The sequence below is a fragment of the Pinus tabuliformis genome, chromosome 5_1, assembly GCF_031772625.1.
Source record: "Pinus tabuliformis cultivar Carrire ecotype Pingquan chromosome 5_1, CPIR1, whole genome shotgun sequence".
Classification (NCBI taxonomy): domain Eukaryota; kingdom Viridiplantae; phylum Streptophyta; class Pinopsida; order Pinales; family Pinaceae; genus Pinus; species Pinus tabuliformis.
Genome location: NC_142305.1, coordinates 651012079 through 651025930, shown reverse-complemented (window position 1 = coordinate 651025930; position 13852 = coordinate 651012079). Strand labels below are relative to the sequence as shown.

The following is a 13852-nucleotide window of genomic DNA, read 5'->3' as shown; positions in this document are numbered from 1 at the left end:
GTGCTTATGTTGTCTATCTCAAAGCAACAAAATGATGCTTTGGCAAGGAATAAAGATTACGGGAATCCACAGGTGTCGAATAACAAGGCTAATGAACAACCTAGTAGTTCGACAACAACTTTGACCAAAGTTGTGCCACCCATCATTCCTGAACAAATGATAAAGTCGCCAAAGGGAGTAGTGCACAAATCGACATTTAATCCTCGTGCAAAAATAGCACAGAATTATAATATAATAGAGGACCTGGCCCAATCGCCGTCCGCTATGTCGACACTTGAGGTACCGCAAAATTGCCTCTCCCAAGAGCAAGCTTTATTATCAGCAATAGGTGGGATTGACCCAATGGATTCCGATCTTGTGGCCTTTAATCATAAAGGATATGAACCTCAGTTACCAGCTCAACTAGCTTTCCTTATTCAAGTAAAAGCCCTCAACAAAACTGTTCATCGAACAATTATTGATGAGGGGGCATCTACATGTATTATGTCGATGAGTTTCTGGAAAACTTTAGGATCTCCAACCTTGTCGCGGTCTGCGACGACGTTAAAAGCATTCGACGGAAGGACATATACCCCATATGGTATCCTAAATAACTTGAAAGTTGAACTAGGAAGGAAAACAGTGGAAATAGATGTTGAAGTCATAGATGGGAATCTTGATTACAACATCCTACTAGGAAGACCATGGATATATGCCATGGCAGCTGTTGTGTCGACTTATTTCAGAAAGATTGCATTTCCCTTTCAAGGAGGGATTACAATCGTCGATCAGCAAAACTTCCTCCAATGGTTCTCAAGTTACTGGAAGCATTCCAATGATCCATGGAAGCAATCATTCGCTCCAAAATATCGGAGTAGGTCTCCTAAAAGACCCTGCCTTAATGGGTACTTTTGCCATACCGCCTCCGAGTAATCTGGCGGAAGTGGCCACAGTGAATATGAAACCTTCTATATCTAATGGATTTGGACTCCGAGGACGGTTCTTATCTCGTGTCAACCTCGTTAAAAAATGAAACAAGGAGTCATGAGGATAGTTCTTTTACTGTGTCAACCTCATTAAAAAATGAAACAAATCCCCTTTTCAAATCTCAAAGGTAAACCTTCATTCCAACCACCGAGTTGAATGCAATGAAGCTTGGGGGGCATGCACCTCGTTTTGCGTTATTATGCTGGGGGCATACAAACTTATCATCGAGCAGTGTTACCGCAAGGTTCAAGCTCGTTAAAAAATAAACCCGCCTCGAGCAGTTTTAGCACATAGTTCAAGCTCGTTAAAAAATAAACATAAGACATGAGCAAATGTTTCCACCCGCGTTTAAGCTCATTAAAAAATGAACTATTCCCCGGTAAATAACCACCGTGAATGAAGCATTTCAGCCATTAAAGCCTTGGTCGTGTTTGCACCGTCACCTCCACTTTTCCATTGGCCGATCATTCACATCCATTTGATTGTTTACCCATTTTGAGGAACAGCTGCGAAGAGTGATTTCACTAGCCATCCTTGGAAAATTCCAAACCTTACCTGGAATCAGCTGCTACCCATTTTATCACTCGTTCCTCAAAAGACGAGTCTTCTTTAAGCCCTTTTCAACTGACTCGTAAAATATGAAAAGATTGCCGAGTTTTGGCCTTCCAGCTCGTTAAAGCGACAGGAAGTGCTATCCCTCCTCTAGATTTTAATCTTTTTGGACCTGAGGGATTATTGCACAAAAAGATCAAGCGCTTGTTTTGTTCGGCTCGTTAAAACTATCGAAAATTCATCCCTTCTGTATTGTTTTATACTTTTTCGGACTTAAGGGATTAGATGACGAAAAATGAATTTTGGAGTTACCTTTACGTACCTTTTTAGACTCTCTAAAAATGAAAAGGACCGAGTTATCTTTGTCGTTAAACTCGTTAAAAAGATTAATAGCGACAAACTTGTCTTTAGACGAGAACGAGTTTCACTATCGCTAGGCTCGTTAAAACATAGCGATGGGTTTGCCCGAAGGGCAAATTATAGAACAAGCATATGTTATCCTCCTCAAGCTTGACAAAAATAAAGAGGTACTGGTCAGCAATGACTGGGGAAAAATTGGGAAGAAACTCAAAGAATCTTTATTGGTAGCAAGTTGCTCTTGAACATGACACTTCCATTCCGCGCCTAAGTCGGGTTGGGTTGTTTCATTCACCGGTCACATCACCATGGTCACGCCATACCATCCACATCTGGGGTAAATGCTACCAATCCATCACATAAGTGTCGCCGACATGTTCAAGAGAAGTCATCCAGAGAAGTCACCCGTGTCCCATCCACTACCATACATTATACTTCATTCTTTCATGACCGCCATCCTGAACCATATATCATCAGATCGTTTTCACCTCCATCAAAATCATTTGCTCCGTTCCGTGTCATTGATGTGGGATTCATCAAGGCCCTCCTTTGACGGGTCGCTTCTTGTCAACATCAGCTCATTATCCAAGAAGTTGATCTAGGAACACCCCATCCAGTACTTTGAAGCTTGCATGCCTCAATGGCAAGTTTCTCACTTCCGGCGACAGGTATACATCAATGACCTTCGACCGAAAGATTTTGCATGGTGTTCGACGCCAAAGTCCTTTATTCACACCACGTGAATTGTACTGCAGTACCTTGAGGGTCATCATCATTATCGGTGATTCCTCTCGCGCTTGTTAACAATTTACATCATTGACTGGTAATCAAGCGATGTCTTTCCATGTTCGACTTTAAAACATTTCTCACATGGATCGACTTGTACTTCGAGTGAAGATCGGACGAGATTGAAGACCCCGGATCTAGTTTCATCCATCCGGGCTGCGATATATATTCAGGAGAATAAAGACATTGAAATGTACAACATTGCAGCACAGATAATCATCCTACCAAAAGGATGATGGCTCTATCAGAATCATCAGTCTACCATCAGACGATTGTCTGTCCTATGTACATGAAAATGAATTTATAAAGCTGAGCATGGGAATGCCCGCCTCAGCTAGATCATGAAAACAGTATGAAGATAATGTATTGTATTGTATCTTATTACAGGTCTCCTCCCAGTATTGAAAGAACTTCGGATCCTCCTAATAAAGCATTTCACCCGATAAACGGCCTCATACTTTAGGGGGCAACTGTTATATATATTTTTGTGCCTTACAGCTCTAAGCATGAAATGTCCATAAACCAAGGGATCCTAAGTCCCTAAAAGTGTTGTTCCGGCCCCTAAAGGAACACGGTCAACAAATTACAGCTTCTCCCAGAAGTTCTCCACCAGAAACTGCTCAGAATCAGTCAAATCAGGATCATTTCAGCTGCTCCACTAGCTAGCTGCGTTGCATAGCATCCAAGTACACTAGCTAGGTGCATTGCAACGCACCTAAATGCACTACCAGGGTGCGCTGAGCGGGAAATGACAAATGGCAGTGTCATTCCGCGAGGTGGACAGACAATGGAAGCTTCCAGAATCTTCCCCAATGACACTTGCCTCACTGAGTTCGACCAAGGATGAGTAAGAGGCTCTCAGTCTCCAAGTGGAAGCAAGAACTGACAGAGAGAAGCCACAAGTCAAATCATAAGCTGACTCATCTTCTTTGCATACATCTATATATGGATCCCTCATCCCAGAGATCCAGAGGCTGGAATTTTGTACATTGCAGAGAATTGCTGTTGGTTTTGAGATACAGATCAGAGTATTGGGTGATTTATGCTTTGTTGGAGGTGAAGAGGGGATTCCTTTGCTGGGGGGTTGATGCTGGATTAGGAATCATCGGTTGTAACTCCTCCTGGACCTTCTTGTTATATCAATAAAACTATTTGAGTTTCTCCTACATGCTTGTGTATCAATGATGTTTGTTATATTTGCATGTTTAGCTTAAATCTGATCCTAAGCTATTTATGAATATAAATCCATGTCTTTGTGTAGTTTTCTTCTTTTGTGATCTTGCAGGAACTTGGTGAAGCCGGGCAAGTAAGGGAGCAGGTAGCTGGAAGCTGTCAAAGAGAAGAGAGATTGGATCAAAAGACTAGCGCAAGACACAGGTTGGTTCATCCTATTCCTCTTCGTTTATAGTTCATAAAGAAGAATACGAAAGTAGTTTTCTCTATTTGTTTCTAAGGTACTGTCACACCTTAGTGGGATAGGGGCGTTCTGAGTAGACACTTTTCCCGATAACAATTCTAGAAGAAGTTGGGAATTAGAAATACTTCGGAATTGACTTCAACAAAAATCTAAGCTGGAATGGTTGTAGAAAGAAAAGAACTTTGGGGGGTTGGAAAGCATTTTATGCATTTCAAAATAGGTGTAGAAAGGCAAAGTTATGGGACTGGAAAACCACTCAAACTCTTTTTGGGCTTCTAGAGATTCCGGTGATTCCCTATGGTTGTGAACTATGGGCCAGTAGTACATCCGACATGCAGTGGAGACAAATTGAGAAAATTCAGAAGCGTTTGATTACAAACAAATTTAAGATTAAAAGTGCAGTTCCTTATACTATCTTGTTAAGTGAAACAGGGACTGCTCCTATTGAAGTAATTGCTATAGTGCGAGTCATAAGGTGTTTAAAAAAAATTGAGCAAATGGAAGAGGGTAGATGGCCTAAGGTTGTCTTTAATGATAGATTGTGCAAGACCAAAAAAGCTTGGATGCAACAAAATAACAAATGGTTTAGTAAATGGGGTATTTTTTTGAACATGTGTCCCATAAACAACAAAGAGATAAAAGCTTTTGTTATTGAAAAGTTCCATAAGCGTACTTGGGATAAGGAGCCAGAAAGAAAGAAAAAGTACTATATTGAAGTGTTTAATCCCACACATAGTCATCAACCAGAAGCATACATAGAGGTCAATATCTCTTGGAGAGCCAAAATTCTTATTGCTCAGTTAAGGACTAATTCTCATCAACTCCGTTGTGAAACAGGGTGCTCGAAAAGGCCAAAGGAAGTGTGGGAGGAAAGAGAATGCATTTTTTGTTCTTCTAGAAAAGTGGAAACAAAAAAACATTTCATTTTAGAATGTGAGGCCTTCAAAGACAACAGGGAAATTTATGCAGATATGCTGGCAGCTAGCTCTTGGGATAATCTATTTAGCGAGGGGTTTGTCAAGAAGCTGAGAGCATTTATTTTGAAGCTTCACAGAAAAAGGGCCGAATACATCAAGTAGATAAAGAAGCAATATGTCCCATATGCTATCTTTAACCTCGTGAACGTTAAAATAATTTTTTCTTCTTCATTTGGGTCCCACTAACAGAGACCGACCTTTACACGATTTATTATTCCCGACTATGGACGGGAGAGTGTTGTCCGAACACGGAGAGAATTGATTCCATTGAATGAGACAGTGGCACGCATTTTTATGCATTTATAGTATTCCGTCCTACCGTAAAACAATGTAATCTTAAAAAGGAGGGAAAAAGTTGGCCGGCGTATTGAACGGCTAAACCCTCCCCGTATCAAAAGTTTTCCATCTTACTTTTCAAATACGAAAGACAATAGAAATTTGGGAAGACCCTATTATTGGAATTTGGGAGATTCCCGCTAAAGTCTAAATATTGAACTTACTTTTGCTTCGAAGGTGTTTCAAAGTAAATATATATATGTGGGGTTTCATGTTTGGATTTTTTCGAGAAAATAAAGTGCAGTTGATCGATTAAGGATGCAATTTGACTTTTGACTAATAAATCGCTGGTTACAGGATAATTTGTTGGTCAAATAGAGTAAAAAGTATTCCCATATTCATCGTAATAATCTTTAATATCATGTAATAAAAAATAAAAAATAAAAAGTCATGGTGATATTTTGTTATAAGATGATTTGCTTGTCAATTATAGTAATTTGTAATAAGCAAATTGCACTTCGATTTGAAATTCTTACTCTGGGTGTGATGAACAACCGATTCAATTTGTGATTTTGAATCTTCAATGTAATTTTTAACTTTAACAAGTTAAAGTTCCCATTAATTATAGTTCTAAAGAATATTCATCAGCGCGAACCAAGAAAACTCTAATAAACAAAGTTATTTTTTATTAAAGTTTGTAGGGCCTTTATAGTTCCCTAGTGATACTTCCAAGGAATTTTCTTAGATAATTATTTGACAAAGAAACCATAACCATTAAACTATGATTGTCTTGTTCCCTAATTGATCTAAGTTGCGTAATGATGTTGGGTCTTGTTGTTTAAAATTCATGTTGATCATGGTTCTAAGAGATTTTTTAATTAAAAACCCCAAATAACAAAATGATAAAAAATTATAATAGATAAGAATTTTGATAAAAAAACTACAACCAACAAAATTTTTATGAATTATGTTGAACATGAAACATACCATATGTCAATCACATTATATCAATAAATGTTAACTATATATATATAATTTACTAATTTAATTCAATTAACACACCAAAAATTACATAAACAAAACATAATTCATCTCAAACTTAAAAATAATAACAATAATAATAACAACACTTCTAAAATAAGAAGATCTAAAATAACAAAAATTAGATAAACCATAACTATATCAACGGTATGGTATGTAAATTTTAATTATACGATTAACATATATTATGTGTCATGGTCAACCTACGTTTACAAATTCTAAATTCAAATTAACCATACCTTAAAAACTATATTAAGTTTTACCTTATTAACTGCTTTTCGTTTTTTGGCTTTGCAAATTCCAATATGGACTAAAGCTGGGGAGCTTAGCCTTATCGGCTATCTGACTGATATGTGAGAGATGTACGTTAAAAATTTATATATGGTAGCTATATCTCTGATAGAAAATGCAGATATCCTTCCATGGGATGGAAAAATTACAAATGGACGGATCTCAGTTAAAGAAATATATAACTTTATTTCTCCTGTTCAGCATGTTTTCGAGGACCGAATTTGGTTTTAAAAAATATGGAAATGGAAACTCTCCCTAGATCTGAAGTGTTTCCTTCACCTTCGCCCAGCCAGCGATCGCAACAGAATATCTAAACCAAGCTTTAACGAGAGTGGATGTAATGGACTTCGATCAAAGCCTTTTGAGAGAGGTAAGCAGTTTTGAGTCTTGTCACGTGATGATGTACTGTATAGTGGGCATACTCGAAACCTTGATTGGATATGATTACTGTTATCCAGGTGAGGTATGCCCTAGATTTTCCTTGGCACTGCAGTGTGCCGAGATGGGAGGCTAGGAGCTTCATCGAAATATTTGGACAAAACGATTCATGGCTAAAGTAATTAATTACCTTGTTAATACTTTTGTAATTAGTTCTCAACTTCAATCAATAATTGCTATGAATGCCCAATCTCTTGTTCACGTACTTTTTTCAGGTCAACTATGAACAAAAAGGTTTTAGAGTTGGCGAAATTGGACTTCAATATTCTGCAATCCGCACATCAGAGAGAGCTACAGCTTGTTTCAAGGTGGTACTTAGAGATTCGATATATTGAGAATTGTTAATATATATATAATTTGATATCTTGAGCTTAAGTAGATTCTTAGAATATTACCCAATCCAAAGTTAGGTTAATTAGTTGATCTGATTGCGTGGAATATAGGCTTGATCGGGTTAAAATCTTCTAGGAATCCGCAGTCAGCATAAAGATACTTTATACCTAACTTTTTGATAAGAGTGCGTGCGTTCATAAGTGTATTATGTGCACAGGTGGTGGTCACAATCGGATATAAAGAAGCAGAATTTCTATAGGAAGCGTTTACTTTTGGATGGTTATAGGCACGTTCGAACCGGAGTTTTCAAGCAGCAGAATCGCCTTCGCAAAAATTGCGACACTGATGACTGTTCTAGATGATCTCTATGATACTCACGGAACGTTGGAACAACTCAAAATCTTCACAGAAGCAGTCAAACGGTGAGTTCAAGTTTAAATTATAGAAACTCTCTTGGAGAAATAGGAAATCCATTTATTAGTAGTTTCTTAGTATATTCAAATCCAATACAAAAACATCAAGGGCTTTATGTTGTCATAGTTTAAACTGAAGATATTCAGTGGCCGACATTGCTTCTCGTGTTTCCCGAAACTATCACCGACGTTGTGCAGCTTTTCATCTAAAATATTACGAAAGGAAAATTTGGGAAAGTGGTTTTTTCTGGGTGGTGCATATACTTGACAAGTTTGAGTTTATGGCATTTACAGATGGGATCTTTCATTACAAGATCGTCTTCCAGACTACATAAAGATTACTCTGGAATTCTTCTTCAACACATCCAATGAATTGAATGCTGAAGTTGCTAAAATGCAAGAACGGGATATGTCAGCCTACATACGAAAAGCAGGCGTATGTATTTACGAAGATATAAAAAACAACTAAAACATTTTGCAGAGAAATCACTATTAATATTCTTAATGCATTTGTAATATTCTTCTTAACTTATTCGTGTGTTCACTGATTGGCTGCTCAGTGGGAACGATACCTTGAAGGGTATATGCAAGAGTCCGAATGGATGGCGGCTCGACATGTCCCTACGTTTGACGATTACATGAAGAATGGCAAACCCAGCTCTGGAATGTGTATACTAAATTTGTATCCGCTTCTGTTAATGGGGCAACTTGTACCTGACAACATTCTGGAGCAAATACACCTTCCATCCAAGATCCATGAGCTTGTGGAATTGACGGCCAGACTGGTCGACGACTCAAAGGATTTCCAGGTATATTATTTTAACGTATGACTAAGAATTTCCAGAAATTTACTCATTTGCTAATAATTTCATTAATTATATTACTTTTCGGGTGATCCAGGCGAAGAAGGATGGTGGGGAGTTTGCTTCAGGTATAGAGTGTTACTTGAAAGAGAAGCCTGAATGTACAGAGGAAGATGCAATGAATCATCTCATTGGGCTCCTCAATCTGAGAGCGATGGAATTAAATTGGGAATTTGTAAAACATGACGGCGTGGCGCTGTGTCTCAAGAAGTTCGCCTTCGAGGTTGCACGAGGTCTCCGATTCATCTACAAATACAGAGACGGCTTTGATTATTCCAACGAGGAGATGAAAAGCCAGATAACTAAAATCCTTATTGGATTAAATTTTTAATTCAAATTTTAAAAGCGATATTAAGAATAAAATAAAACACATATCATCAATATGAATTTTTATATTTTTATTTTTCAAAATATATATGCACAAACTTTGTTTTATTTTAATTAGAAAATTAAGAAATAAAGAATTAGATGTGATAACATTTTTTCAAAATAGATGACCTTTTTTAATAATATTTTTTCTTAAATGGATAACTTATTTTATTATAAAGTTATTTTTATTTTTAATAATCAAGGTTAAATTTTGGGTTAGGACTTGTAATTTCAATTTGTATAAATACTATATATTTAAAAGAAATTTGTGTGATATTTTTATATGGTTTATAAAAATCATATCATTTTTTTTTTAAAATTAAATTTTAATAATTCCAAAAAAGCATATTAGATTTGGAACATTAGAGAACATAATGTACATTTTTTACTATTATCGTTTTCGCTACCACGATGATTCAAGGTTTTTCTTTTTTCTCTTTCTCCTATGAACATCTACACATTTTACATTGCTACCTATCCCAGTAGTGAATAGAGCCATTTCCTCATTTTTTTTAGAAGGATCCATAGCACGGGGTTCAGCCTAGATCAATAAATCTTTCTCGCTATCAAAATGGTCAAACTCATGATTACATTTTTGCCCACAAGTTGCATGCACAACTATAACTGATGATATTTCATTCTTTTTTAGTCAAAGATTTTCCTTTGTAGAGGTTGAGATGGTGCCACTAACTAGGATCCTGAGAAGCTAGTTGTTGGTAGATGTCTTCTGTTGTTGGGAACTCATTTTATGGCCCCGAGAATTCTTGGAACCTATTGATGCCTTCGAGTATCGCCATCCATGACCTACACGATTACATACTTGATTGCTAAATGCCCCTTTCTGAAGAGGGGCATGCATTCTAAAAGTACCCAGGTTGCTAAAAAATTCTATACCTGAAAGTAGTGTTTTCATAATCCATTGGTTGGAAATGCCCATTACCCTCCTAATCGAGGATGATTTTATTTGGTAATCCTTTAGATTACACACACATGCGGAAAAAAAAGAAGAAGATTAAACCCTTTGACAATCTATTGTTGTTTACTTTGATGAATGACCTATAGAGTCACCAATAGATTCTAGGGTCTCTAACTAGATACATTAAAGAGGTAGGTTTGGGAACCTAACCCAAATAGGAAAAGGAAGAGACTTCATGGTGAGAGGGTTAAACTCTGGAAACCATGGATGGATAGATAGACCAACACAACCCCAAAACCAAGGACCCTAGTCAAACACCTTCTTCTTATCTTCAAAATTTGTAAATAAAACCACAAAATATCTTTTAGAGGAAAAAAATAATTCAATATATTGTGACCAGTTTCGGTAAATCCACTCCCGGAGGGTCGATGCCGAGGCCCAAAAGTTGTTGTATATAATCACTTGTTGATTGTATTCTTTCATCCTTAGCTTGTTAATAGCAGCATTCACCTTAACCGTTGGGGTCTTTGCAGATTGTTACACCACAAAAGCTTGACCTGAAAGATCCTTAGGTGTTTGATAATTAGGGCCTGGCCTTAGGGCATCCTTGAAAGACAGGGAATTTGATGTCAAATATGCACCAACACCTTTGACACCACCTTTAAGGAATGGAACTATAGAGATAATAGAATCCCTCTTAAGTCCATAATCTATGAGGCCCTTTTCCATCTTTAGTTGCCTCCATCCAAAGAGAAAATTCATCTCTTCCATAGGGATTCTCATCAGTTTTTGATTGTTATCTTCCATCGCTCTCACAATGTCTGAATATATGGCCATAAAACAAAGAGACTCACCACACATGCACCCCAAAAAAATTTGATTTTCTTTTTTGTAGATCCAAGTCCTCATCTCCTTTCATTGCTAGATCCAACATTGGTTGAAGACTTCTGTCAAACACTTTATGTGCTCTACCAAACCCCAAGTGAGTATCTCTTTTTGGTATTTCAACAAACACTTTATTCACATCATTGCCACTCTAGCAATTACTATATCTAAGTACCTCCTTGAACCACGCGGTAAGAAATCATATATTAAATTTGAAATCTAGTAATAGTTTTGAATATTTTGTGATATTTAGATGATTGTCTTCTGGATTCATCACACAATTGAGAAAATTACCGAAGATTTTTGAACCATCTAATGTGATTCATTGTAATGTTCCCTCATCACTAAAACAAAATTACATGCACATGACACAAGTGAAATAATTGTTTACACTACATTGGAATGCAGGGATTAATTTTAGTTTAAATACATACAAATAATGATCATGTTAATTTATCGTTACTCTAAATGAAACTTTGGTTAGTTGGATTTAATTCACATTACTCCTCTCTATGGTTTCATGATTTCGTGGTTATTGGATTTAACCTAACTTGATATATTTATTTTAAGCCTTACTTGCCTAAATGAACTTGTTCCTGGGCTATCAATGTCCAGCCCTGTCATATGATCTAGGGACTTCCCACCTGCTCCGTGTGGCGATCTGTGCATTGAGTTTGAAGTGTGACCGATGGTGGATCCACCCCTTTGGATCCCCATCCCATCGACAACTATCACAGATCGAATCAATGGTCCTGGTTTATGGGCAGATGTTAGAGGGTAACCACCTCCTTCTCGCTCATTCTACTTGACACCCACTTCTTTGTTCCTCTCTGCATCAGAGCTAGGGCTTATGTTGAACCACCTCTGTTTATGGTTCATCGGGGTTTTATGCATCTGTTCCAGACTGTATGCCATGCAAACAACGAAAGGGAAACTTTAGAGCCTGTTTTGCGGTTGCAATTTGCAAGGTAACCCTATTATATTGATTTCAAATTATTCATGAATGTTCCAATTTATAGTTTGAGTTGAAACCAAGCTAATTATTTCATTCTTTTTTTACCTATGTGCAGGGCTAATGATGAATTTACCCCAACGCTCACTCGTGGAACCTATCTTGCTCTCGGCCCTCAAGGGTTTGGGTAAGCTATAATTTTTCCTCCGGCTCCGCCTACAGTTAGAAACTTTCATTATATTGTCATGCGATGATTGTTAAGGGATGAGCTCATCCCATTTTTTCCCCTTTTCTTCTGTAGGTGGGCCGAATGAAACACCTACCCCGAAATGCTTGGCATCCTTTGCACGTGATCAACTGAGCCATTTACTCAAGTTCCTAGGTGTGGTTACAAGATGAATCTGAGTTTTACTCCTTGCTCATTCATAATTCTAAGGCACATGATGTTAATTTTTAGTGCTCACTAAGTGTAATGTGTTTGAGCCAAGATCACCGTTACTTTTTTCTGGGTTACAGTTTGATTTTTCGGCTTCCGAGCCAAAAGTGACAACAAACATAATATAGTTTTTTTTGAGGTTTTCGAATGAAAAACAATGGATACCCGAACTGAGTATATCCCTTTTGTATTAATTTCACTTTGTATATAAATTTTGTGTGTTTTTACCATGTCTGTTCTTTTCATTTCATCCAAGTTAGAATATACAGTTTTTATCAATTCGAATGTTTTTTTTTTCATATTGTAAGTTACACTCTTGGTTTACTGATTTTGAGGGTTTATCGAGATGGGTTACCTATTCATGTATTACATTCTCCAAGCCCTACAGATGGGACTTTCCAGAAAGTAGGGCTTTCGACTTCGTTATAGGTCTAACCTAGTCTTCGACCATTTCGTGTTTATAAGTCACACAATATTTAAGTTTCTGGGTGTAAGAGATTATATGCATGTTCTTCATTTCCATGTTTCTGTTTTTCATAATATTTCTTTGATACAATGTATATTTTGTGTTATTGCCTTTATAATGGGGCCATGGTAATTAAAATATTTGTCATGTAGTTGTTTTCTTCTCATGCATACTTAATATTATCTATCAACACAACGTTCCAAGAAAATTGTGTTCAAATACATAATATTTATTTCAATGCTCATTATTAGTCTACTAGACTCATAAAATACCATACATGTTTTAGAAAAATAAAATTACACAAATTCAAACCTTTTTCTTCATGTAACTTCTACTCAGTATTTGTCTCTGATTCATATAAATTTATATGAATAGTTGTTAGAAATATCAGGCTTATAGATACTTATTTGCAGTGCCACACAATCAGTTACATACCATAGGAAAAATTAGGATACACCACCCAACCTGTGAGTACCAGATTCGCTCCTGGTGCTCCCCCCGAGCCAATCTCACACTCAGAAACAAGAAAGATAACATTTTTTCCTTACAGACCACCTGGTGATAACTAGCTCCAGTCACTGGCATTCAATGAGTTTCACTGGCCAACCAACTCGAGATCTCTCATGAATGATGTTCCCATCACCTATTCTAGTGCCTTCTAGGCTTGCTCATTTCTCTCTAACCTTTTTGTTGTCTTTTTCCTCCCCTTTCCCTTAGGTTTGCAAACCATTTTGGGTTCCTTCTCACTAGAAGTTGGGTGCTAACCGTTAGCCTTAATTGTTTCTTTCTATTTTAACTATTTTTAGTGTGAGATATTCTTTTGTATTCAATCTTTCCCGTGACCTGTAACAGATTCTTTCCTTTACAAAATATGCAAATACATATTTTATTATACATATATATATGTGTGTGTGTGTGTGTGTGTGTGTGTGTGTGTGTACAATGTGTCCATAATTAGTTGATTAAGTCTCCTTAACAAAGTAAATTCTAAAAGTTACCCTAGTGACTGAGGGGTGTTACATATCCTCTCCCTTGGGAATAACACTGTCCTCAGTGTTTCCTTGCATCCGGAACAAGCTTGGGTATGTTTCCTACATGAATCGCTCATATTCCCAAGT

At 37.1% G+C, this 13852-nt stretch overlaps 1 long non-coding RNA gene and 1 pseudogene across 2 annotated transcripts; both read left to right on the top strand.

The window, feature by feature from the left end:
- The first annotated feature begins 6753 nt into the window (after positions 1-6753).
- Positions 6754-9041, top strand: LOC149166675 (longifolene synthase-like; annotated as a pseudogene). Its single transcript, XR_016260141.1, has 8 exons — positions 6754-6867; positions 6953-7033; positions 7122-7219; positions 7317-7409; positions 7652-7856; positions 8142-8283; positions 8408-8656; positions 8748-9041. The product of XR_016260141.1 is annotated as a longifolene synthase-like (transcript).
- Positions 9042-11720: 2679 nt separating this feature from the next.
- LOC149166674 (uncharacterized) lies at positions 11721-12373 on the top strand. The gene is made up of 3 exons (XR_016260452.1): positions 11721-11848; positions 11951-12019; positions 12134-12373. It is a non-coding gene; the product is annotated as an uncharacterized LOC149166674 (long non-coding RNA).
- The last annotated feature ends 1479 nt before the right edge of the window (positions 12374-13852 follow it).